We start from the raw sequence: 23023 nt of genomic DNA on the forward strand, positions 1-23023 counted from the left end.
ATTATAATTCTCTCATTAGAATCATAGCACATTTTATTCACATATTTAATCCTCTTCTAAGTTCTCTGTTATTACTTCCCACCTAAGTGTCTTTATAATCCTGGGACATTAATTTTAATGGCAACCAGAACTGTGCTGTGTCAGCGAGCCCCTGTTTTTAGTAGCAAAGGGAACTTATCAGTAGCTTAAATATCGCTTTTGGGGCTGACACTGTGGCCTATGTGTGTGTGTACTGAGGTCCATAAAGACATAGTGCTGTGTGGATGTATTTGTAACAGGCTGCACCACTGCCAGTGGCACTGATAATGTATTAAGCAGTAATGAGTTCCCCAGGATTCTCAAACGTTTCTCTTTTCCACACACCATCTATCCTTTATTTAAAATATCACTCATATGACCCGTGGGTAGAGAGTTAGATGCCAAACAAGCAGTAGAGCTTCAAACGCAAGCTTGAGCCAAGAGGACCGTGCATGGTAAGGTGGGTTATCTAACATAATCCAACTTAATGTTTTGTCTTTATCTTGACATTTGGTCAAACTGAATATGTGAAGAACTAAGAACACGTAGCAATTACCGGTAGATTTATTTATTATTCTTATTAGTTCAAGAATGTACAAATACAGTTTCCATATTTATTATGAACTGGAATGTTGCTTTTAAACATAAAATCAACGGTGAACATGAATTCATTTCAAAATAAGCCAAACAACATTGACTAGCCATATGTTTTGTTGTCTACCAGTTGGTACATGAGCATTTGAGCCGCACAGTCCAAGCGCTGAATCTCTTGTTTTTAAGCACATCAATCTTCCTTCTGTAAACTCATGATCTCCATTTGCTTCATGCACTTCATCTCATTTTAATTACATTTTTAATCAGATTGCATGTAATAGGAATGAAACATGCAGTGTTTGTTGGACACACGAGTGGATCCAGACTTGATAATTTTGCAGATTTCCAGATTTGTAAATGGATACGAAAATGTATCTGCTCTGATTTTGGTTTGGTTTGGATTTGGGTCTGGATGTTTACGTCTGGAGTTCTGGGTCTGAATTTTAATCCGTGCCCCATTTAACCTCAGATGTGCCTGTTTGTGTGTTCAGTGAAATGAGCTGAGAAAGCTGGCCCAACAGCTGAGAAGATGTGTGTTTTGAGGGACTGTTTGTCCTTTTTGTTTTTGAGTCTGTTGATAACATGCTTTTAGCAGTTATATTACAGAATACTGCAGTGTACCACACAACCACAGAACAGTAAAATATGTAATGTTTGTTCTGTGTACTTCGCTCTTGAAAATAAATGTTCTTTATTGGTATCTATGGTTCCATGATGGACCTTTACTTCTCTTTCTCTAACCTCTGCATATCTTCTCTTCTGGAAATTTTTCCACTAGATCTTATAGATTCAGATAGATAGATGCAGGAACAAATCTATGGCAGCAAATGCCATGGACTAAATATTATGGGTTCCCCAAAGAAATTTTTAGCCAACACTTCTTAAAAGAACCACTTTGGTGAGGAGAAAAGTCTAATAATCCAAAGAAAATGTTTCTTTTTCCAAAGAACCTTTTGTAAACTCTTAAAATAACCGAACGAATCAAGTGTGGAGAACATTTTTAAAAAATACAAAGAACCTTTTTCCACTATAAATAATGTTTTGTTCAATGGAAAGGTGAATAACATTGGTAATTTTTGGAAGAATGAAATGGAAAATGTTCAAATCGCTGACTCGATTGCAGACTTTGGTATCTTGTTTGTGGCATTGACGTTTTCTGAAAAAATGGTAGTTTAGAAGTCGTTTAAGAATCAACTGAGATAGTAAAACAATCTCATTTGGTTTCTCCTATGGTTCTGTAGGGTCACTGTTAATTTTTTTCTTTCTTTCAGTGCTATTTTGAAAGCAGTCAACCCGACATGACAAGGAATTCAACCAGTGTTATATATAGAGAGAATGACAAAGTGAGCGAGGTGCTAAAGTCTGTGAGACAGTGAACACCAAGGTCTCTTTCAAGGTTCTTCTCTTTGTTGCTTCGTGTCTTTGTGTTTGAAAGCGCGAGGAAGGGCGAGAGTCAAAATGAGAGTGTGAGAAAATAAAATGAGGGAAAGATGGATCAAGAAAAAGACAGAGTGAAGGGAGGAAGAGAGGGAGCTGGCAGGTGGCCTGTGGCCTGTTTTAGTAATGAGCTGAGCTGTCTGTTGAGCACGGCGGGAGAGATGAAGATCTGGTACTCGTTTAGAAGCTGGTAGAGGACTGAAAGTTAGTGCTATTGGAGCTGTTCATAAAGACATACTTCCTCTCAGCTGGATCCTCCTGGATGGATGTAGATATTGCATTGGGCTGCTGATGTGTGTTCCATTATATGTATGTGGCACAAAACAGTAGATTTTAAATCAGACTAATCACTCGTTTTTTTAGTCTAGTTTGGTTTTATGACGATTAAAAAAATAAAAAATAAAAAAACTGGATGGATTTTTATCATTCTAAAATGGTTCCAACACAAAGTTCTGTCCAAACAACTTGTAAAAGTGGATTTTGCTAAATAGGTGCACTTTAAAATTATTGTTTCTAGTGCATTATGTTGTTAACTTATCACAGTTCTGCATCAGATTAGTGACAGACTAAAATCCAGTTGAGATGGAGCATAGGGCACACCAACTGGATCTTTAGAGACCTAGGTAACACTTAGTATTAGTTCAAGTGTACTTAGACTGAATTTCTGTTTATTCCAACTGATGGTTGTTCAGACAACATGCATAGGATGAGCCTGTACACGGGAAACCATGGCACGACCATACCAAATCTATCAGAGAAAGTAATGTTGGTCATCTTAATACCTCTGACTAGAGATAATGTTGCTTTATTCAAGTGTGTACAGATTAGAGATTAGAGTCAGATGAGAGTTTAATAGAAACTAAATTACTCGGCACACCAAAAAAGCTTTCAGATTAGGTTCTCTCAAGACAAAGTTAGTTTACTCATGTTGTTATTGTAGTACATTTTGGGGGGTTTTAGTTTCCTGTTCATCACACCTACATTCATGTTAATGTTTGTTTCATTTAAACTTATTATCCATTTTTTAATATCCATAAGTGTTTATGCACTTTTGATCCACGAGGAAGCTGCTATTTAATTAGACAGGCCCTCCTGAGGAGTACTCAAGCGAGAACGCTTAAACCCCGCAAGCAGCTATTGCGTATGCTTTTGTTATATCCGCACACACAGAGCTCTCTCAGTGTGAAATGTGGCACTCGGAGGATTTATCTGCTAATTCAGTCTCCTGCGAGCAGGCGCCACACACATTCTGTTTATTTAGTCAGGATGAGAGCCTGTTACCGTGTGGCTAGAAGGATCAACACAGGGCGGTTAGCATACCACTCTGTCTCACCTGTTTGTCTTCTTTCTTTCCTTCAAACTAAGAGAGCAGTAGGAGTAGACAGATGACTAGAGGGCATGCCCACTGTCTGACACCTGCTGTTTTCATTTTCTGTCCCTTTATTTATTTTCTGGACTTCATGTTGTGGTTCACTTGCTTTAATCTGTTGCTCGACTGACTGCTGCCATTCAACAGCAAGATGGTCAGTAATACCCGGAGAAAAAATATAGCTATGTGTTCGCATTAGCATTCATCATAATGGCAGTTTCTCAGCTGACCTGTTGTTTTCAAACCTTGTGTTGTTTGAAACCTGTATGCCCTTCTTTCTTCAGTGGAACATTAAAGATTGACTATGAAAGTCAGTGGGAACTGAAAGCGTTTGATTTCCAACATTCTTCAGAATACGTACTTAAGTGTTCCGCAGAAGAAAGAAATTCATACAGGTTTGGAATGACTTGAGGGTGAGTAAAGGATTTTTTTCTCTTCTTTCTCATCTCTTTAATGAAATAAAAATACAGGAAAACAGCGTTAACAGTAGGGTACTGTTTTGCACAGTGCAGTGTAAAGCCATGAAGAAGAAATATGGGTTTAAAAAGCAAGCATGAGTTGTAGAGAATTAGAAATATTTGAACTATAATGAAATGTTTTGTTAATCGGAGCACAGCGTGTATGGTTGTCTAACTGTGCATGGTGAATAGTCATCATTAAAAATGTTCCTCTGGAATTATATCATTTCATTGGAGCCCTGAGGGGCAAGCCTTTCTATGTATACCCATTTTTTTGCATGTTTTTGTCCTGGGGTGAGCTCATGCAAGGTCCTGCCCTTCCACAGAATGCTTTCCCCTCAGAACCCAAAACAGTTCTATTGGCTGGAAGATGTTTTAACGGGTAATTTTTTCCAGTGCCTGATTTGAAATTGTAAAAAAAAAAAAAAAAAAAAAAAAAAAATTTGCTCTAAAGATTTATGTTTATTAATATAACTGTAATTTGGCAATTAATGTCTTTTAAGTTATATGTCAACTATTACGGTGTAATGAATGTAGTATATGTAACCAGAGCTATAAATGGTTAAATGTAAATGTTTATTGTTACTTTTTTTTCTTAATTATCGTGCTATCTGACTAAATTACTAACCTACCCATAGATAGTAATGCATTTTACATCATTTTTTTAAAATAATAATTTTCTTTATATATATATATATATATATATATATATATAAAATATGGATTGCCCACTTCAGGTTGGTGGAGAGTTCCTGCCTTAAGTGGAGGAGTTAAGGTATCTTGGGGTCTTGTTCAGGAGTGAGGGAAGGATGGAACGTGAGATTGACAGATGGATCGGTGCAGCTTCTGCAGTAATGCGGTCGCTGTACCGGTCTGTCGTGTTGAAAAAGGAGCTGAGCTGTAAGGCAAAGCTCTCGATTTACCGGTCAATCTACGTTCCTACTCTCACCTATGGTCATGAGCTGTGGGTCATGACCGAAAGGACAAGATCCCGGATACAGGCGGCCGAAATGAGCTTTCTCCGTCGGGTGGCTGGGCGCTCCTTTAGAGATAGGGTGAGAAGCTCGGTCACTCGGGAGGAGCTCAGAGTAGAGCCGTTGCTCCTCCACATTGAGAGGAGCCAGCTGAGGTGGCTCGGCCATCTATTTCGGATGTCTCCTGGACGCCTTCCCATTGAGGTGTTCCAGGCACGTCTCACCGGGAGGAGGCCCCGGGGAAGACCTAGGACACGCTGGAGGGACTGTCTCCCGGCTGTCCTGGGAACGCCTCGGGGTCCCCCCGGAAGAGCTGGAAGAAGTGGCTAGGGAGAGGGAAGTCTGGGCGTCTCTGCTTAGACTGTTGCCCCCGCGACCCGGCCCCGGATAAGCGGAAGATGATGGATGGATGGATGGATGAATGGATATATATATATATACAGTATTGTTCAAAATAATAGCAGTACAATGTGACTAACCAGAATAATCAAGGTTTTTAGTATATTTTTTATTGCTACGTGGCAAACAAGTTACCAGTAGGTTCAGTAGATTGTCAGAAAACAAACAAGACCCAGCATTCATGATATGCACGCTCTTAAGGCTGTGCAATTGGGCAATTAGTTGAAAGGGGTGTGTTCAAAAAAATAGCAGTGTCTACCTTTGACTGTACAAACTCAAAACTATTTTGTACAAACATTTTTTTTTTTCTGGGATTTAGCAATCCTGTGAATCACTAAACTAATATTTAGTTGTATGACCACAGTTTTTTAAAACTGCTTGACATCTGTGTGGCATGGAGTCAACCAACTTGTGGCACCTCTCAGCTGTTATTCCACTCCATGATTCTTTAACAACATTCCACAATTCATTCACATTTCTTGGTTTTGCTTCAGAAACAGCATTTTTGATATCACCCCACAAGTTCTCAATTGGATTAAGGTCTGGAGATTGGGCTGGCCACTCCATAACATTAATTTTGTTGGTTTGGAACCAAGACTTTGCCCGTTTACTAGTGTGTTTTGGGTCATTGTCTTGTTGAAACAACCATTTCAAGGGCATGTCCTCTTCAGCATAGGGCAACATGACCTCTTCAAGTATTTTAACATATGCAAACTGATCCATGATCCCTGGTATGCGATAAATAGGCCCAACACCATAGTAGGAGAAACATGCCCATATCATGATGCTTGCACCTCCATGCTTCACTGTCTTCACTGTGTACTGTGGCTTGAATTCAGAGTTTGGGGGTCGTCTCACAAACTGCCTGTGGCCCTTGGACCCAAAAAGAACAATTTTACTCTCATCAGTCCACAAAATGTTCCTCCATTTCTCTTTAGGCCAGTTGATGTGTTCTTTGGCAAATTGTAACCTCTTCTGCACATGCCTTTTTTTAACAGAGGGACTTTGCGGGGGATTCTTGAAAATAGATTAGCTTCACACAGACGTCTTCTAACTGTCACAGTACTTACAGGTAACTCCAGACTGTCTTTGATCATCCTGGAGGTGATCATTGGCTGAGCCTTTGCCATTCTGGTTATTCTTCTATCCATTTTGATGGTTGTCTTCCGTTTTCTTCCACGTCTCTCTGGTTTTGCTCTCCATTTTAAGGCATTGGAGATCATTTTAGCTGAACAGCCTATCATTTTTTGCACCTCTTTATAGGTTTTCCCCTCTCTAATCAACTTTTTAATCAAAGTACGCTGTTCTTCTGAACAATGTCTTGAACGACCCATTTTCCTCAGCTTTCAAATGCATGTTCAACAAGTGTTGGCTTCATCCTTAAATAGGGGCCACCTGATTCACACCTGTTTCTTCACAAAATTGATGACCTCAGTGATTGAATGCCACACTGCTATTTTTTTGAACACACCCCTTTCAACTAATTCAACTAATTGCCCAATTGCACAGCCTTAAGAGCGTGCATATCATGAATGCTGGGTCTCATTTGTTTTCTGACAATCTACTGAACCTACTGGTAACTTGTTTGCCACGTAGCAATAAAAAAATATACGAAAAACCTTGATTATTCTGGTTAGTCACATTGTACTGCTATTATTTTGAACAATACTGTATATATAAATATATATATATATATATATATATATATATATATATATATATATATATATATATATATATATATATATACACTTTTATTCAGCGGTCTTTAAATTGGTCAAAAGTAAAGTGACATTTATAATCTTACTGAATATTTATATTTCTATTATTTATAAAGTGAAAGTGATTATTTATAAAGTGAAAGTTCATTGTATTCTATTCATCACGTAATCCTGAAAAAAAAAAATGTATCACTGTTTGTCTGTATCACTAAGTGCACTCTTTTCAACATTGCTGATAATAAAAATGTTTCTTTATCACCAAATCATCGTAATAAAATGATTTCTGAAGGATCATGGGACACTGAACACTGGAGTAATGATGCTGAAAATTCAGCTTTGCCATCACAGGAATAAATTACATTTTAAGCTATATGAAAATAGAAAACAGTTGTTTAAAACTGTAATAATATTTCACTGTTCACAACTACCTTGGTATTAGTTGGTATTGGCCTTGCCTTGCCTATATATATATATATATATATATATATATATATATATATATATATATATATATATAAATTACTATTATTATTACCATTTTTGTTGTATTTTTTTATAAGATAAGAGCAGCCTTCTTTCTTTTTCATTTCAGTACTCTTTCTCAGGCCCTCGGCCACTTCTGCACTTCAAAGGGCAATTTGTTGATTAATCATTCGTGTTTGCCCTGCTGGTCCGTCCATCCATCTGTGTGTTTATTGAGCTCGGAATCCACACACATGAACTCACTGCTTCTGTAGCATGAGGTGAATAATAAACACTCAGTGTTTACTTACCAGTAATGAGTGTTTGCTTTAAACTGAACCAGACATGCCACTGTGTTCTTCACACAGACAGACTCTATCTGTACGTCTGTCACAATCTCTTATAATCCTGACTATATATATATATATATATATATATATATATATATATATATATATATATATATATATATATATATATATATATATATATATATATCTCAAGAATGGTAATTGAAAAGAATATGTTCTTCACAAAAACCTATCAACACATTTGCCCTTGACACAAGTTTGTCTCAATAGTTTTCCTTTTATGAAAGCTTAAACATTATTCCGACCCACTGTTTAAGCTGATGCATGTTTCTCATCTGCATACAAAGTGTATTTATGCTGTTTATTTCGCGTAGGGTTTTTGCTCATCTCTCTGATCTTGAGTCAGGTGATAGTTTTGTGCTTTTGGCAAAGCACAAAGGGTTTTGTTTGGTTTTCAGTCTGAATTGATCAGAAGTGTGGTCTCATCCTTCTCTTCAAGGCACCGGACGGCCCGTCCGCTATAATCATCTCAAGCTCAGCTGAGAATACACTACCTTCAGCATAGGGTGAAAATCACCATAAAAATAAAACCACACAGCTCTTTATAGTCCCACAAACCAGAAACACTCACAATCATCATTCTGAGACAAAGCAATGTAGTAGTTTCGGTGTTTGGTACCAACAAATTTTGGTTCTTTAACATAGTATCTAGAATAATGTAAAAATGTTTAGAGTTGGTAATATTTTTAAAATGTTTTTGAAAGTCTCTTATACACACCAAGACACTTAAAACAGTAATATTGTGACATATTATCGCAGTTTTAAATAACTTTTTTTTAAAAATGTAAACGTGTGATTACATTTTCAGTCATTACGCTAGTCTTCAGTGTCACATGATCTTTCAGAAATAACTCTAATATCCTGATTAAAAGGAATACAGCACATTTGAATTAGAAGTTTAGATGAAAAGTCCAAACATTAACTATTGTCTTGTTGTATACCTATAGTAAATAATGACAGAATTTTCTTTTAGATTAAAGTGGGGGTGAAATGCTATTTCATGCATACTGAGTTTTTTACACTGTTAAAGAGTTGGATTCCCATGCTAAACATGGACAAAGTTTCAAAAATTAAGTTGTACGTTTGAAGGAGTATTTTTGTTCCCAAAATACCTCTTCTGGTTTGTCACAAGTTTCGGAAAGTTTTTTTTCAAGTATGGCTCTGTGTGACGTTAGATGGAGCGGAATTTCCTTATATGGGTCCTGAGGGCACTTCTGCCGGAAAAGCACGCGTTCCTGTATAGCACAGCACTGAGAGCACAGACATTTTTTTACAGAGCATCAACAGAGTTGTGCAAGTGTTTGTGTTTGTTCCCTGCATTTCGAAGATGCTTGTTTTACAAACAAGGCCCAGTTTGACGCCGGATTTGCACATCGTTTATTTCTTAAGGATAATGCAGTCGCAACGAAAAAGGGTCACGATTGTGACTTGGAACCGCATGCGGTGAGTAAAACTGCTTCAAATATCTCTGTGTTGTTAACTTAGCTATCAGCGCATAAGCACATCAAGTAAACAACATGCGATGTTGTCATCAAACTGCACTTTCCACATGTAAAGCTTAAAAAAAAAAAAAAAAAAAAAAGACGACATAAAGTGGAACTTAGTCATTTTTCAAAACCGCTAAGCAAATATATACAGTTTCAGTACACACCACATAGAGACGTCGTTGCTGCTGCTGCTCTTGTTAAATTTCAGCCTCTGGATCTGATTCTGGATCATAAATATACGCTGAATCTGACTGTTAGCCATGGTTTGTTTTAGATGATTTTTTTTCCTCACGGTAATTTCACAGCTTCCAAACGCTCTCAACGCAAAAGCTTACTCGCGCTCGTGATTCTTTAGCTCCACCCACATGTCACGCCTCCAGCCGCTCGTGTTTTTCCGGGAAAAATCGGTACAGACTATCTTTCTCTTATGATTATAATAAAACTAAAGACTTTTTGGGGTTATGAAAGATGCAGTACTACTCTATAGGTACTCAAGATTAACAGGATATTGAGTGAAAACGAGCATTTCACCCCCCCTTTAACTATTTCTCAGTTGATGTGTCAAAACGAGTTGCCAGATGTAGTTTGTTTGTGTGTATGCGTCATATTGGTAAACTAATTGTTCTTCCTTTTAAATTACTGCAGATGTGATTTCAAAAATAGCTACCTTGGCAACCCTCTTAGAGGAACATGTTACTGTAAGTAACCCTCACCTCTCTCACACACAGACACATACATGGTGATATGGCTATCTAGTATATCTTGCCATTTTGTTTTGTTAATGTACTCTATATTCTATCAGTTTTTTATTTATTTTCTCTTGCATCATTTTAACAATCATTGTTGAATCAAGTCGATTTAATGTAAGAACAGTACAACAACACAGCCCTTAGGAAACTTAATGGCAAAATAAAAAGCAAAAAAATAAACGTTGTGATAGTCTCAATGTTGTGTAATTTCATATAGCCAAAAAAAGAACAAGTACCAAAAACACCACAAATCTAATGTAAGTATTCAGTGTATCATCCAGCCCTACACACTCAAACACATTATCTGTGTCAAACCTACATTTCACCCATGCACTTTGAGTCTTTATCCTGTGTCCACAAAGTAAACATTTACAGCACCTTCTGGAAGAACAGCAGATGGAAGTGCTTCCTTCTAACCCCTTATCAGGACTCCATCACACAAGCATTCATCTGTTGTCGACGGTGTATCGCCACTTGTGTTGTTCATCTTGGCTTCTGTCTGCTGTATCTTTATGTGTAAATGTGTACACTCTGTGTGTGAGGGAATCTGAGTTGAGATGGTTAGTTTCACATGTTGCTTATTTGAGCAGATTTAAAGAGGTTTAGGTTCTCTATACAGCTGTTTGTGATGGATTTCAGAGAAAGGCTGTGTTCTGTTGATGTCGTTAGACAAAATGTCTTGTGACTGGAAACAGTTGGGACAGACTTTTTGAGGATAATAATCACATATGCCCTGGAGTGACAACATTTGTTGTTACCTATTCATTCTGCACATTCATTGATTTATTTTTAGTTCATATGGATGAATCTCATGTCTTATCCAATGTTAATTATGCAGATTTAAAATCCGGTAAAGGTGATTGTTGCACAGTAGTGAGAATGAGATTTGTTTCGCATTACATTAATAAGAGTGTGCGGAGGAATTATGTTTAATTGTTGTCAGTGCTTAATAAATAGGACATTGAATCTTATTCAGAATCATTTTCAGCAGCCGTAACATGGACATTGACTCAGGTGACATATGTTATTCCACCTAAGTAGGGGCTTCTGTTCCATTTTCAAAGAAGTGCAAGTGGGCAGCATGTCCTCAAGCCACAATCACAGATTCTGATTTAAGGTTCCTCAGAGAGATATCTGAAGGTCAGAGAGTGCAGTGGGCAAACAGTCAGGTTTGATTCAACTCCCACACATCTGCTGCTATAAAATTCTGTAAAAAAACAACAAAAGTGTTATATAAGGTAAACAATATATTTTAATATCTTATATTTATTTAATCTATTTTTGTATTTTATTTTATTTTTATTCTATTTTGTAATAAAAAATGACTTTATATTTTAAGTTTTCACAGGTGCCAATATTTTTACCTTAAGAATCACATCCCGAATCCCTTGAGCACTTACTGCTACATGTTGTGAGCGTGTGCACCACTCACTGTGCCACAACTCTAGTGAACATTAGCCGTTATGTGATTACAAGCAACTATTTTGCAGTAATTAGAAATGCAGTAATGTTTATGTCATGCTGTTGTGCTTTGTATAGCTCTGCCTGTTTAGCATTCTCTGTCTATCACAGAAATTCTCTGTCTCACACACAATATAGATTTAGTTTACACTGAGCGCACTAGATGGCAGCCTTACAGCTCTAGTACTAGTCCAGTTTTCAAAATTAACAGTTTAGAGCGGGTCATAACTTAATCCATCCACAGAAAAAAATAAAAGATATACAGAGTTTATCCACACAAACTTCAAGACGCAGGAATTTAAACTAAGTCAGTACTCAAAGAAAATTAAAAAACCCTGTTCTTAATCAGTACTTGTCACCACTTTCCCAGAAATTCCATCCCAGATCAGATTTGACCAACCAAACCAGGCTTATGTAAATTGTCGCCAGTGTCATCAATGAAGGTTTTTAAAGCTAAGCTCCATTTGATTACAGTCTCAGATAAGCAGACCACATCCAGACAGCCCGTTTGTTTTAATGGACGCAAAATCATCAGTAGGGGATCTATTCTGTTCTTAGCAATTTGTGTGACAACACTTTTTGTTGTTGCTGTTGGTTACCCAGGCATTTGTGTTATCTTCTGCATTACAAATGCAAAAGGTGCCTTGTGGCAGAAAGGTTCTCAGTTTTATGATTAATCAACACACATAAGAGATGACTGTGTGTCAAAAGTGAGTGTGAGGGGTTTGCAAGGATTTTATGAGCAGACCAGACTCGCTTTCCCTGTATGTAGGAGGATTTATTACCAATGCATTATTTATAATTGACCTCCCCTCCAGTCTCTGCAGCACAATACTGTTATATCACTTCATGATTGATAGCACACTGCATCATATCCTCCTGTGGTCAACAAATCCTTTCCAACATCCCCACTCTTTCCAGCTGAATTGAAACATGCATTATAAAGCAGATTCCCATTGGATGTTTTATTGTAAAACGCAGATAAATACAACTGTGACTGTAAATTTATAAAATTCTGTAATTTAATCACTCTTTAATCACCTTTATTATTAGAATTATCAGTGTTGGCAACAGTTTATTTGAGGGGAAACTGCAATACTTTTTTCAGGATTCTTTGATGAATAAAAAGTTAAAAAGAACAGCATTTATTTAAAATATAAATCTTTTCTAACAATATCAATCTTTGCCATTAATTCTTAACAATTTAATACATCCTTGCTGAATAAAAGTTTTAATTTCTTAAAAAAAAAAAGAAAAAAAAAAAAGAAAGAATAAAAATAACTGTGCCTTAAAAGATCATGTTACACTGAAGACTGGAGTAATGATGATGATACAAATTAAGCTTTGCACTACAGGAATAAATTATAATAAAATAGAAAAAACTTTTTTGCATCATAATATTTCACAATATTAAATTGTTTCCTGTATTTTTGATCAAACAAATGCAGCCTTGATGAGCATAAGATACTCCTTAAAAAAAAAAAATATATATATATATATATATATATATATATATATATATATATATATTACACAACAAATTACAATATTAATAATTATGTCTTACATGCATCACTTTCTGATGTTCAAACCCTCAAGCTTTTAACATTTCAAGCCTCACATTTTGGTGGAATATTGGCAAAAACTTGTAAACTTCTGTGCACTATAATGTTAGAAATGATGTCATGTGAAAATACAGTGAACCTAGCACACTCTGCGTTTCCAAGTGCACATTAAACTCACAGCACATGGTCTAAGGCATCTGATGTCAGTCATGGCTAGATAACATAACCTCTGTAGTATTTATGGTTATGTTACACTCAAGTTCAGATTCAAGCAACTGTTTCAAGCTTCTTCATTTCATACTTCTTGTATGGTGTACTAAATGCTAAAGTGTATACTGCAGCTGGCCTGCAGTCTCTCTCACAGTCAAACACATTAACACACACACAGACACACACACACACACACACACACATCCCAGCAACCACAAGCAGCACTTCACACTTCCAGCATCCAGCTGTTATCTCTTACTAGAGCTGCTCTCAAAACTCTGTCACTATGGATTTCATCACACATTTGCAGAGATTCAGTTGTTCAGCTTCAAATATGTGGGGCGGGCATGCTAATCTGACCAATTAAAGCCACGGAGAAGAGGCAGTTCGGAGCGAGACAAGTCTTACTCCCCAAGGGAACATCTGTGACATTTACCCACTGACTGGGATTGATGGTTATGCTTCGGCTTTGTAACAAGCTTGAACACACACTAATGTATGTTATCACAAGGAGAAAAATCAAGGGCCATCAAACATGGTAATACTAATGATGACCATAAATGCAACTCGCCATAACAGTAATTGAACGTCTCCTTGAATAAACGTAACAGATAGCTATTTATTACAGTCTGACCTCCAATGTCTTTAGGGTCATATTGCATCAATCAGTTAGCAATTTGTTGTCTTTATCATAACAGAAGTCATATTTACCGTCTTGTATCATATTCTAATAGTACATAGCAGCGGTGGACTGTGTAATAAAGTATTTTTTACTGTACTGCAATTTCACACTATTAGAACACTGTTAGTTTTTTTTTTTCTTTCTTTTAGGATTTCTTTACATTTTTGCTCCAGTAAATGTCAAAAAAAAAAAAAAAACATAAAATATAATTGCAGAAATCAAGGCCTGCTCGAGTATTATTTCTAATTTGTGTACAAATCATTCTTTTGAGTCAGTACTTTTCTGTGAACCTATTGAAATGTTTCACAGATCACACTGAACGATTCTTTCACAGTAACTCACTGAATTTGTCTGGCGGACTCAAAAATTGGCTTTGAAATCATAGGTAAAAACACATTTCCAGGTATATTCAAACAGAAAACACCTATCTTAAATTGTAGGAATATTTCACAATATAATAACAATAATTCCTTACATTTATATAGTTCTTTTCTAGGCACTCAAAGCACTTTACATTGTCAGGGGGTATCTCCTCATCTACCACCAGTATTAAGGAATATTAATACTAATATGAATGTTTTGACTGTTATTTTTGATCAAGTAAATGCCTTGTTGTGTATGAAAGACTAAAAAAAAAAAAAAAAAAAAAAACCTTACCAAAAAACAAAAACAAAACAAAAAACAAATCTTACCAACCCCAAACTTTTGAACCATATTGTACTTTAACTGAAGTCTGTGATTCGTTAAAGACAGCTCTGAAACTCTTAACAATGAAAAGATATTAAGAACCCCTAAAAAGATAATTACACCTGACACACTGATCGACGGCTAACTTCCCTCAGCCTGAATCAAAGCCATAACTACTGCTTTAAACACATACAGAAATGAGTGTCCCACCAGCCTGACAGAGACTACCAGACATCCTCGGGCCCCTCATCGAATCTGGCGTTCTGCCTAGACAGCTAAATAATTGTAGTCAGGCTGTTTTGTACTTGCACACAAAGGCACTTTTATTTGGACATCTAAGGACCTATTTTATTTTCTTAAAATAATTGTATTGGCTTTAAGCCTTCGATGTAGGTATCTTTCTCCAATGTGCATGAGGATGAAGTAGGATTTTCATTTCTTTATCATATTTTGGGCATGCTGGTGATATGGAAAATAAATTGATGTCAAGATACAGCTATGATGCAATCAATCCAGAACCTCTAATGTCAATAATATGGACTTTCAAATGAAGTCAGTGAAAATAGTCAGTGATAATGGATATGTTGGTTGATACTGTGCCCAGATTCTTTGTCACACTAGAAATACAATAGTCAAGTTAAGTCAAGCTGTGTACTGCACAATTTGACAGAACAGAAAAACAAAACAAAAAACACATAATACACAGTGCATACTACAAAAGTACTAGTATGCCATTCAAAACATGCAAAATGTGACTGTCATATGGGTCAATTTATTGAAATGAAGATATATACATCACATGAAAGCTGAATAGATTAGCTTTCAATTGATGTATGGTTTGTTAGAATATGAAAATATTTGGCAGAGATACAACTATTTGAAATCTGGAATCTGAGGGTCCAAAAAAATCAAAATATAAAGAAAATCACCTTATATTTACGGTAGGAAATTTACTAAATATCTTATTGGAACATGATCTTTACTTAATATCCTAATGATTTTACGGCATAAAATAAAATTTGGTAATTTTGACCCATTCAATGTATTGTCAGCTATTGCTACTATAGCCATGCAAATTATGACTGGTTTTGTGGTCCACTGTCACACATTTGTGTGATTAAGATTGTATTTTGTGTTTCGGTACACATAAAAAAAAAAGTATTTCTATCATGACAACTCTCAGAAAATTTTAACATGGTAATGTATATCTCAATGTTAATGTGTTTGGCGGAATGGATCTGCTACACTTCTGAATTGCTGCTGCTGTTGGTTATTGCTGTTATTGTAGATTATTGCTGCTGCTGATGCTGCAAAGCAAGTACAGGAACTTGCTACTGCCGATGCATACGCCAGTATGGTGCTGGGAGTATTTAAGACATACTGCTGCTGCACAAATAGCATACATAATAACCCATAGCAGATCTATACAGGTGGAGCTGGGGAAGGTGGAGGGTTTCGGAGGGTTTCAGAGGAACTCTGAAAGTGAACTGCAAAATGTTCTAGCAAATGCTAACCAGCCATTTAAATTTAAAGCAGAAAGCTCATTGGCTGAGCATGCAACATAAACCAATCAGCTTCTGCCAAGTAGTATAATGCTGTGAATATCATAAATTTGCATTAGGGACCTGTCGGCCTGCACCATCTAGAGTCTCATGACAGAACTTGGCATTCAGCTACAGCATACCGGCTAAATAATTTGTAAACATGAATATCTGACCTTATCTTATTAGGTCTGTTTATCTAAATCATTCTTTTTTGTTATGTGGACAGGTCTACAGTGAAAAAAAACAACAAAAAAACTCGATTTACAGATGAGGACAATGGAAGCAATCAAAATCAACAAAAGAGCAATGATATACAAGTGCTAGTTCTCAGTTAGCTAAACACATTACACTTAGCAAGGGCTTTTAAATAATATAATACATTAAAAGAAACTGACATAATAGAAAAAGAATAGAGCAAGCTAGTGTTATATTTTATATTTTGATAATTTGTTCCAGCTTATTATTTAAGGGAAGTGTGCCATTTTCTTTCCTGCTTCTAAAAAAGATGACTCCAGATGTCCCTAACTCTCCGCTGTTCTCATTACCGCCAGCAATGTGTTCCAAAATTGAGGATGATAACATTTATGGTAGGAGACATTAAATAAAATACCTAGATCCCATTTGCCAGGGATGGCTTTCTGTTATTGCTTCATTTCACACCTCCGAACCTGGAAATGAAATGGGTTCTGCAGGATGTTTAGAGACAAATATACTTCGGTTTGATGAGACTGTTATTTGAGATCCCTGTAATAGCTTTATTGAATTATGTATTGTAAGTAAATGTGTGTATTTTGTAACCAGTGCATGTCACGAGATGAGAATGACGTTGTCGTTTGTAATCAGAACGTCCTCTTTTGGCTGCGTATGTATGTTTTGTTTTATAAAATGATGGTGAAAATATTCCAGAGTTCATGAAAGGTTAATAACCTCATATGTTAATAATTTCATTCCTCTGAATTGAATAGTAGCATATGTTTTCATACAATTTTGCTTGGATTAAATTACCACAAAATAACCACATCATTCAGTCTCGTCTGATTTCTCTCATGGGGAAATTTGATGTACAGGCTAAATTTGTACAATAAATTGGCTTATTATTGCTAAATGAATGTAAAAATATTGGAGCCAGTGAAAAATTTCATTGTATTGCAATTTAGGTTTGTTTAATATTAACATTGTGCTTGATGATCTCTTGATACACATTCACTCATGCACACATATAAATAAAGTCATGCAAGTGAACACAGATGCACGCTCAAAAGTATTAATATCATCACAGCAGGAAGTCTAAAAGAGTGGCCAATAAATAGCTCTAAGTGTCCTCTCAAGCACCATAGACATAACTACATGTATATCATACAACCCAAAACAAGCCTGTTGATATCCCTTTTAAGATTTTCTGCTCTTATTTTCCCCTTCATGGGATGAAAAAACTCTCTGAAGTTTACCAAAAAGACCCTTATGGGATAAACATATCTTTGCTGTGTACCTGGGGCAAGAACAAGCAGAATAGAGAGAGGGATCCTGCAGTAATCTCTCTATTTCTATGACATCAGAGGGTTCTGAGTGGTCAGAGGGAGAGATAAGCTCAAGATGGCTGCTTTGATCTGATCTGTGGTAATTCTCCTTCTCGCTGTGGTTTGCGGAACGAACACGGCTATTTGTTGAAGCTAATATCCTTTCGTTTCGCTCGCTTTCTGTGAACATCTCCCAGTCTGCTATGGGTTAGTGTGAATTTGCTATGTCATGCATGGTTATGCAGTGATAAACATCTTGTGAACAAGGCCTGAAAGTTTTTCTTGGATTGGTGAGGGGTCAGAAACCGTTTAATTTGTTTTGCTAGATTGCAAAATGCTCATTTAAGGGTTGATGATGTGTTATCAAGGTCTTGATGATTTAGATTAGCAATAAATTGAACTGTAATCACAAAAAAGTGAAAAAGTCACACCACCACTATTTTTTAATCTGTAAAAGGTTCTGACGATTTCTTGAAGGTCATAAATGATAACTAGAATCCAGTGAAAGCTTTTTGATCTTTTTGTGCAATAATGTCAATGACAGTTCAATGTTTTCTTCCCTCGACAGAGTTGATATTAATTTTGACCTGCTGGACAATCAAATCAATCCTCAGCCTTTCTCTGTCTATTGCTATTTAATCATATGCCTTCTTCACGATTGAATCGGACAAGTTGACCTTTAGTTGCTCGTGCAGATGTGGGCTGTCAAAAAGTCCTTCATATCACTACTACTTCTTTCTCCCAAAGAGTTTGTTTTACTTTGAAGAATAGCTGTGATTGCCGTGATGTTGTAATTTCAACATGACATCAACATGAAGAATTTTTGCCAAGCAATCACTTTCTAACATACAGTAATCATGATTTTATGCTGAAACAATCTGACATATGAATTCCAAATACAAATTGTTTGCGTGTGTTTTTTATTTTTATTTTTTTACAATCTACAATCACATAACAATCACAGGCAATATGTTTATGAAATGATAAAGACATTAGAATATAATATTATAACCTATTATTCTAAATTTAAATCGTTATAATGTGCTGAAAATCCTTCACAGCTGTGGCTGTCCTTTTAAAAATGTTACCAACATTTGGGAATAATATAGCACATAAAAGATAAACATGCAGTGCTCTTTCACCGGCAAATGCCTACTTTTTTTTGCTGTTTGAGTAAACCTTTAGGACAAACAGATATTAAAGTCGAAGTGTTATAGATGCTATGCTATAGAGACTCCCAGTGATCACTAGACAAGTGTGCGTGCATGTTTATAGAAATATTTATGACTGAGCACAAAAGAGGGGTTTATGGAAAAGTCACATTTTGCGTTGTGATGAATTGCTAATAACTAAAATAAATCAGTTTTTCATCCTGTCATATTTAATGGAGCAGCCGCTGAAGGGCTCGTCTGGGAATCATCAGTATATACTCACTGATGTTCATGTTCATTTGTGGTTCGGGATTTACTGTTTTATAATAGAACTTGTATTCACTATTAACCATTTTAATCTGTTAAAATGTTTTGAAAAGCGGCAAGAAGCGTGAAGTTTTTAGGCTTTTTTTGTCATGATAATTTCACTATTGATCCTGTTGGTATTCACGTACAGCTCCTTACAGTGGTTTTATTCAGATGTTTTATGGTTGCAGGGTTGATCAGAATGTTATGCCATATTTAATCTTGCAGAAGGTTTTGTATGCGGGTGTTGTTGTTGGCTGATGTGCACTGTGCTGATGCTGTGTTTTGTGTCCCTGCAGCGGGTCCGATCTCCGGGGGGGAATTCCCCATAGTGTCCGAGACTAACATCAAAGAATACAGAGACTGCTTCTCCTCTGAGACATGCTCCTTCCTTGCAAATCCCAGCATCACTTTCCATCGTTCATGTCAGCAAATTTTCATGGCCAATTAAAATACAGGGAAGATCAGCTGCCAGGTGTACATTTGATTTAGTCCAGTCCAAAACAGCCTTTTCTTATTTGTCAAGTACAGGGGTTGAAATAATTCACCCATTTCATCCACGACTTAGACTACACTCATACACAAGCTGGACAATATAGACAATGAAAAGAAAAATCAAAGATAATCACAATGTTTTTGTTTTTTCACAGTTGTCTACACAAATAATCTGAATCTCTATAATAATAGGTGTTCTATTATGCAGCACATATATCAATTTTATTTCATACAAAATGGTTTAATAGATGTACATGCATAAAAGAAACGAAAAAGTTTAGTTTCAGCTCCATCACTCAGTTTGACTGCTTTACTCGGAGCTAATATGACATCTTGTTCTGTGCCAAACTGTTGACAGAATAGCTTTTTATTTTGATGTATTAAATATGGTAAATTATAAAGTTGCAAACTGATTACATTTTTGCTGAGATTTTTCTGACTTTGATCAAAACGACATTATGGTCATCAATACCTTCCTCGTAATGGACCATAACAACAAATTTCTGTAAATATCATCCATGAAATTTGTTTTTGATTTCAAGACAGACTCTCTAAGCCCCTGTGTCTAAATAGGCCACAGAGCATAAACCATTATGAAGTGTGTTATGCAAAAATAATATGTTTAATGATCCATGAGTCAGCTTTGTGCTCATCAATTTAGAAAAGCTCTGACAAACTGTACAACATATCTTTATTCTCTCAGTATTCTCATTTATGAATTAAAGACCATTTTTAAATAAGTGTGCTTATAATCTCCATTGAATTTTGAGTTTAGATAATCCTGACAAATATGGTTTATTTCATAAAAGTTCATACTGTATTTTTGAGGTCATGTTTGTTATTATCCGTGTGAGAGAGAGAAAAAGGGCTTTGTCAGTGAACTGATATTTTGAAAGAGGATTCTCATGCTCACCTAGGCTTTATTTATTTGATGAAAAATACAGTAAAATACTAATATTGTAAAATATTATTACAATTTAAAAGAGCCATTTTCTATTTGAAACTCTTTTAAAATGCAGTTTATTCCTGTGCTGGTAAAACTGTTGCATAATCTTTCAGAAATATGATGTTTAATATGCTGATTTGATATTCAAGTAACACTTCTTATCATTATCATTGCTGAAAACGGTTGTTAATATGTTTTTGTTGAATAGAAAATAAAACAACAACAGCATTTCTCGGCCGAATGAAAGTATTAAATTCATGAAATAAGAATTCTTACAGACCCCAAATATTTAAATGGTATATCCATCAAAAAGTTTACCCTACTTATCTATCCCAACTCTAAAGTAAAGTTTACATGTGAAGGTTTTGGACAGAACAGGTGGTGCTGTTTGTAATCGGGCCACAAAAGTCATCAGCCTTCCCAGCAACCGTCAGTCAGATCCTGCTGTGGCGTATGTGAGAGTGCAGCTGCACTGTGGCCTGTTAGTTTCAACTAGGTATTGATTGTGGCTGTGAATCATTCCCATTAATGCAGTTTTACCTTAGCCACATATAGATGAGAGAGTAACACGAGCCCTTAATTGTTCTCATCAGTCCCAGTCATCTGTAGACTGATCCAAGTAACCTGAGAAGCACCGCTGCTGACCTTCATCACATCTGATGGACATCCAGCCAAACTGCTTTCAAAATAAAATCATCTATCCCTCAGATTCATTGACCTATTTGGTGGATAAAGATAAAATAATATTTCCTCCTGCCATCTGCAGTGAGAGATTTTGCATCTTCCTTTTAAATGACTCTTTTATCGACTAGAGAAAGAGATGAAGCCGCTTCCACTCTCGCTTAGAGCACACTGTCTTTCACTATTTGCCTATTTTCTTCATACAAAGTGATAATGAAAGATTGACACAATGACAAATGCTCCAAATGTGTTTTCTATTACTCTCTGTGTCTCGTGGCCCATGTGCACTCACGCCTGTCAGTGAAGGTTACGCGTGGTCGCAAGTGTCTAAAAGAACAGTATTTTATGTAGTCTCATACTTCATGTGGGTTAATTCTGCAGGTCAAGGCTGTAGTGACCCATCCACAGGCTAGACACATACAAAGGAAGAGTGAGAGATGTGTCGCAGTCGGCCCTGAGGCTGAAGTGAATTGCTGACATGTAAGTGATTGCTATCACAGTTGGAGTTGTGCTCTGCATTCATCACCCTCAGTCTTCACTTTTCTGCTGCCTGCAGTCACTCTCTTGCAGTCACTCACTCACTCCTCGTACGCTCTCTCTATCTCTTTCATGTCAGACACTGGCAGAGATTCTGAATTTATAACAGATCTCAGTCCGTGTTCAGTCTGAAAGAGTTGAGCAGATAAGCAGATGCATAAATACTTAGTGTTTTTATTTTATTTTTATTAGTAGGCTACTTAACAAAAGTAGAATTATTAAGGAATAGATACATTTATTTAGCACGAATGCATTTAATCAATCAAAGGTGACAGTAAAGTGATAGTTTGTACTGTCAATTATTTAGGTAGAAAGGATTTCTATTTAAAATAAATGCTTTTAAATAGAATTATACTGTATATTACGATGGTGTTTTAGTGCCACGTAAAAAAAAAAAAAAAAAAAAAAAAAAATTCTAAGATTACAAGATTAAAGTCTTAATATTTCTAGAATAAAACTGAAATTAGGAGAATAAAGTCAAATGTTTCAAGAATAAAGTCGAAATACTATGAGACTAAAGTCAAAATACTACGAGAATAAAGATGAAATATTTCGAGAATAAAGTCGAAATATCTCGAGAATAAAGTCGAAATATTTTGAGAATTGTCAAAATATTACAAGAATACATTTTCACATATTTGGAATTTTCACAAAGACTTCAATTTAATGAATTGTTTCACATAAATACAGCGATCTGATCATTAAAGAGCTTGAAAAACACATTATTGTAAGACACATAATTTGTGTTTTGCTATAAAACGTAAAAAAAAAAATAATTCTATCAAAAGCACAAATCTTATTGCTATTAGGTGGCTGGCGCTCTACAAATAACGAATGCAATGGAATATATGAAATATTATTTCCAAGTATACTGTCCCCGTGAGTATGACACACGTGGTATGATTCCTGTCAATATTCCCACATATATTTGTAATTTATATAAAAAAAGCGTTAAATAAGAGAGCCACAGTGCCCCCTATCAATCCCGGTTGCCTGCAACTTCTCCCAGTGCTCTCAATCCGGGACATTTACATGCGCAATAAAGGCGTACTCTCAAAATAATATAACTTTAATTTCTACTGTTTAAATTCTCGAAACATTTTGACTTTATTCTCGTAATGTTTCGACATTGTTCTCAAAGTATTGTGACTTTATTCTTATAATTTCTACTTTAATCTCATAATCTCCTTAAATGGAAGACA

General features: G+C 36.0%; 1 pseudogene; it reads left to right on the forward strand.

Moving 5' to 3' along the window:
* The window catches only part of LOC113080852 (attractin-like protein 1), a 65234-nt pseudogene extending 44883 nt beyond the window's left edge, over nucleotides 1-20351 (forward strand).
* Nucleotides 20352-23023: the final 2672 nt, after the last annotated feature.

The sequence above is a fragment of the Carassius auratus genome, unplaced genomic scaffold (genome assembly GCF_003368295.1).
Source record: "Carassius auratus strain Wakin unplaced genomic scaffold, ASM336829v1 scaf_tig00032276, whole genome shotgun sequence".
NCBI classification, from domain to species: Eukaryota; Metazoa; Chordata; class Actinopteri; order Cypriniformes; family Cyprinidae; genus Carassius; species Carassius auratus.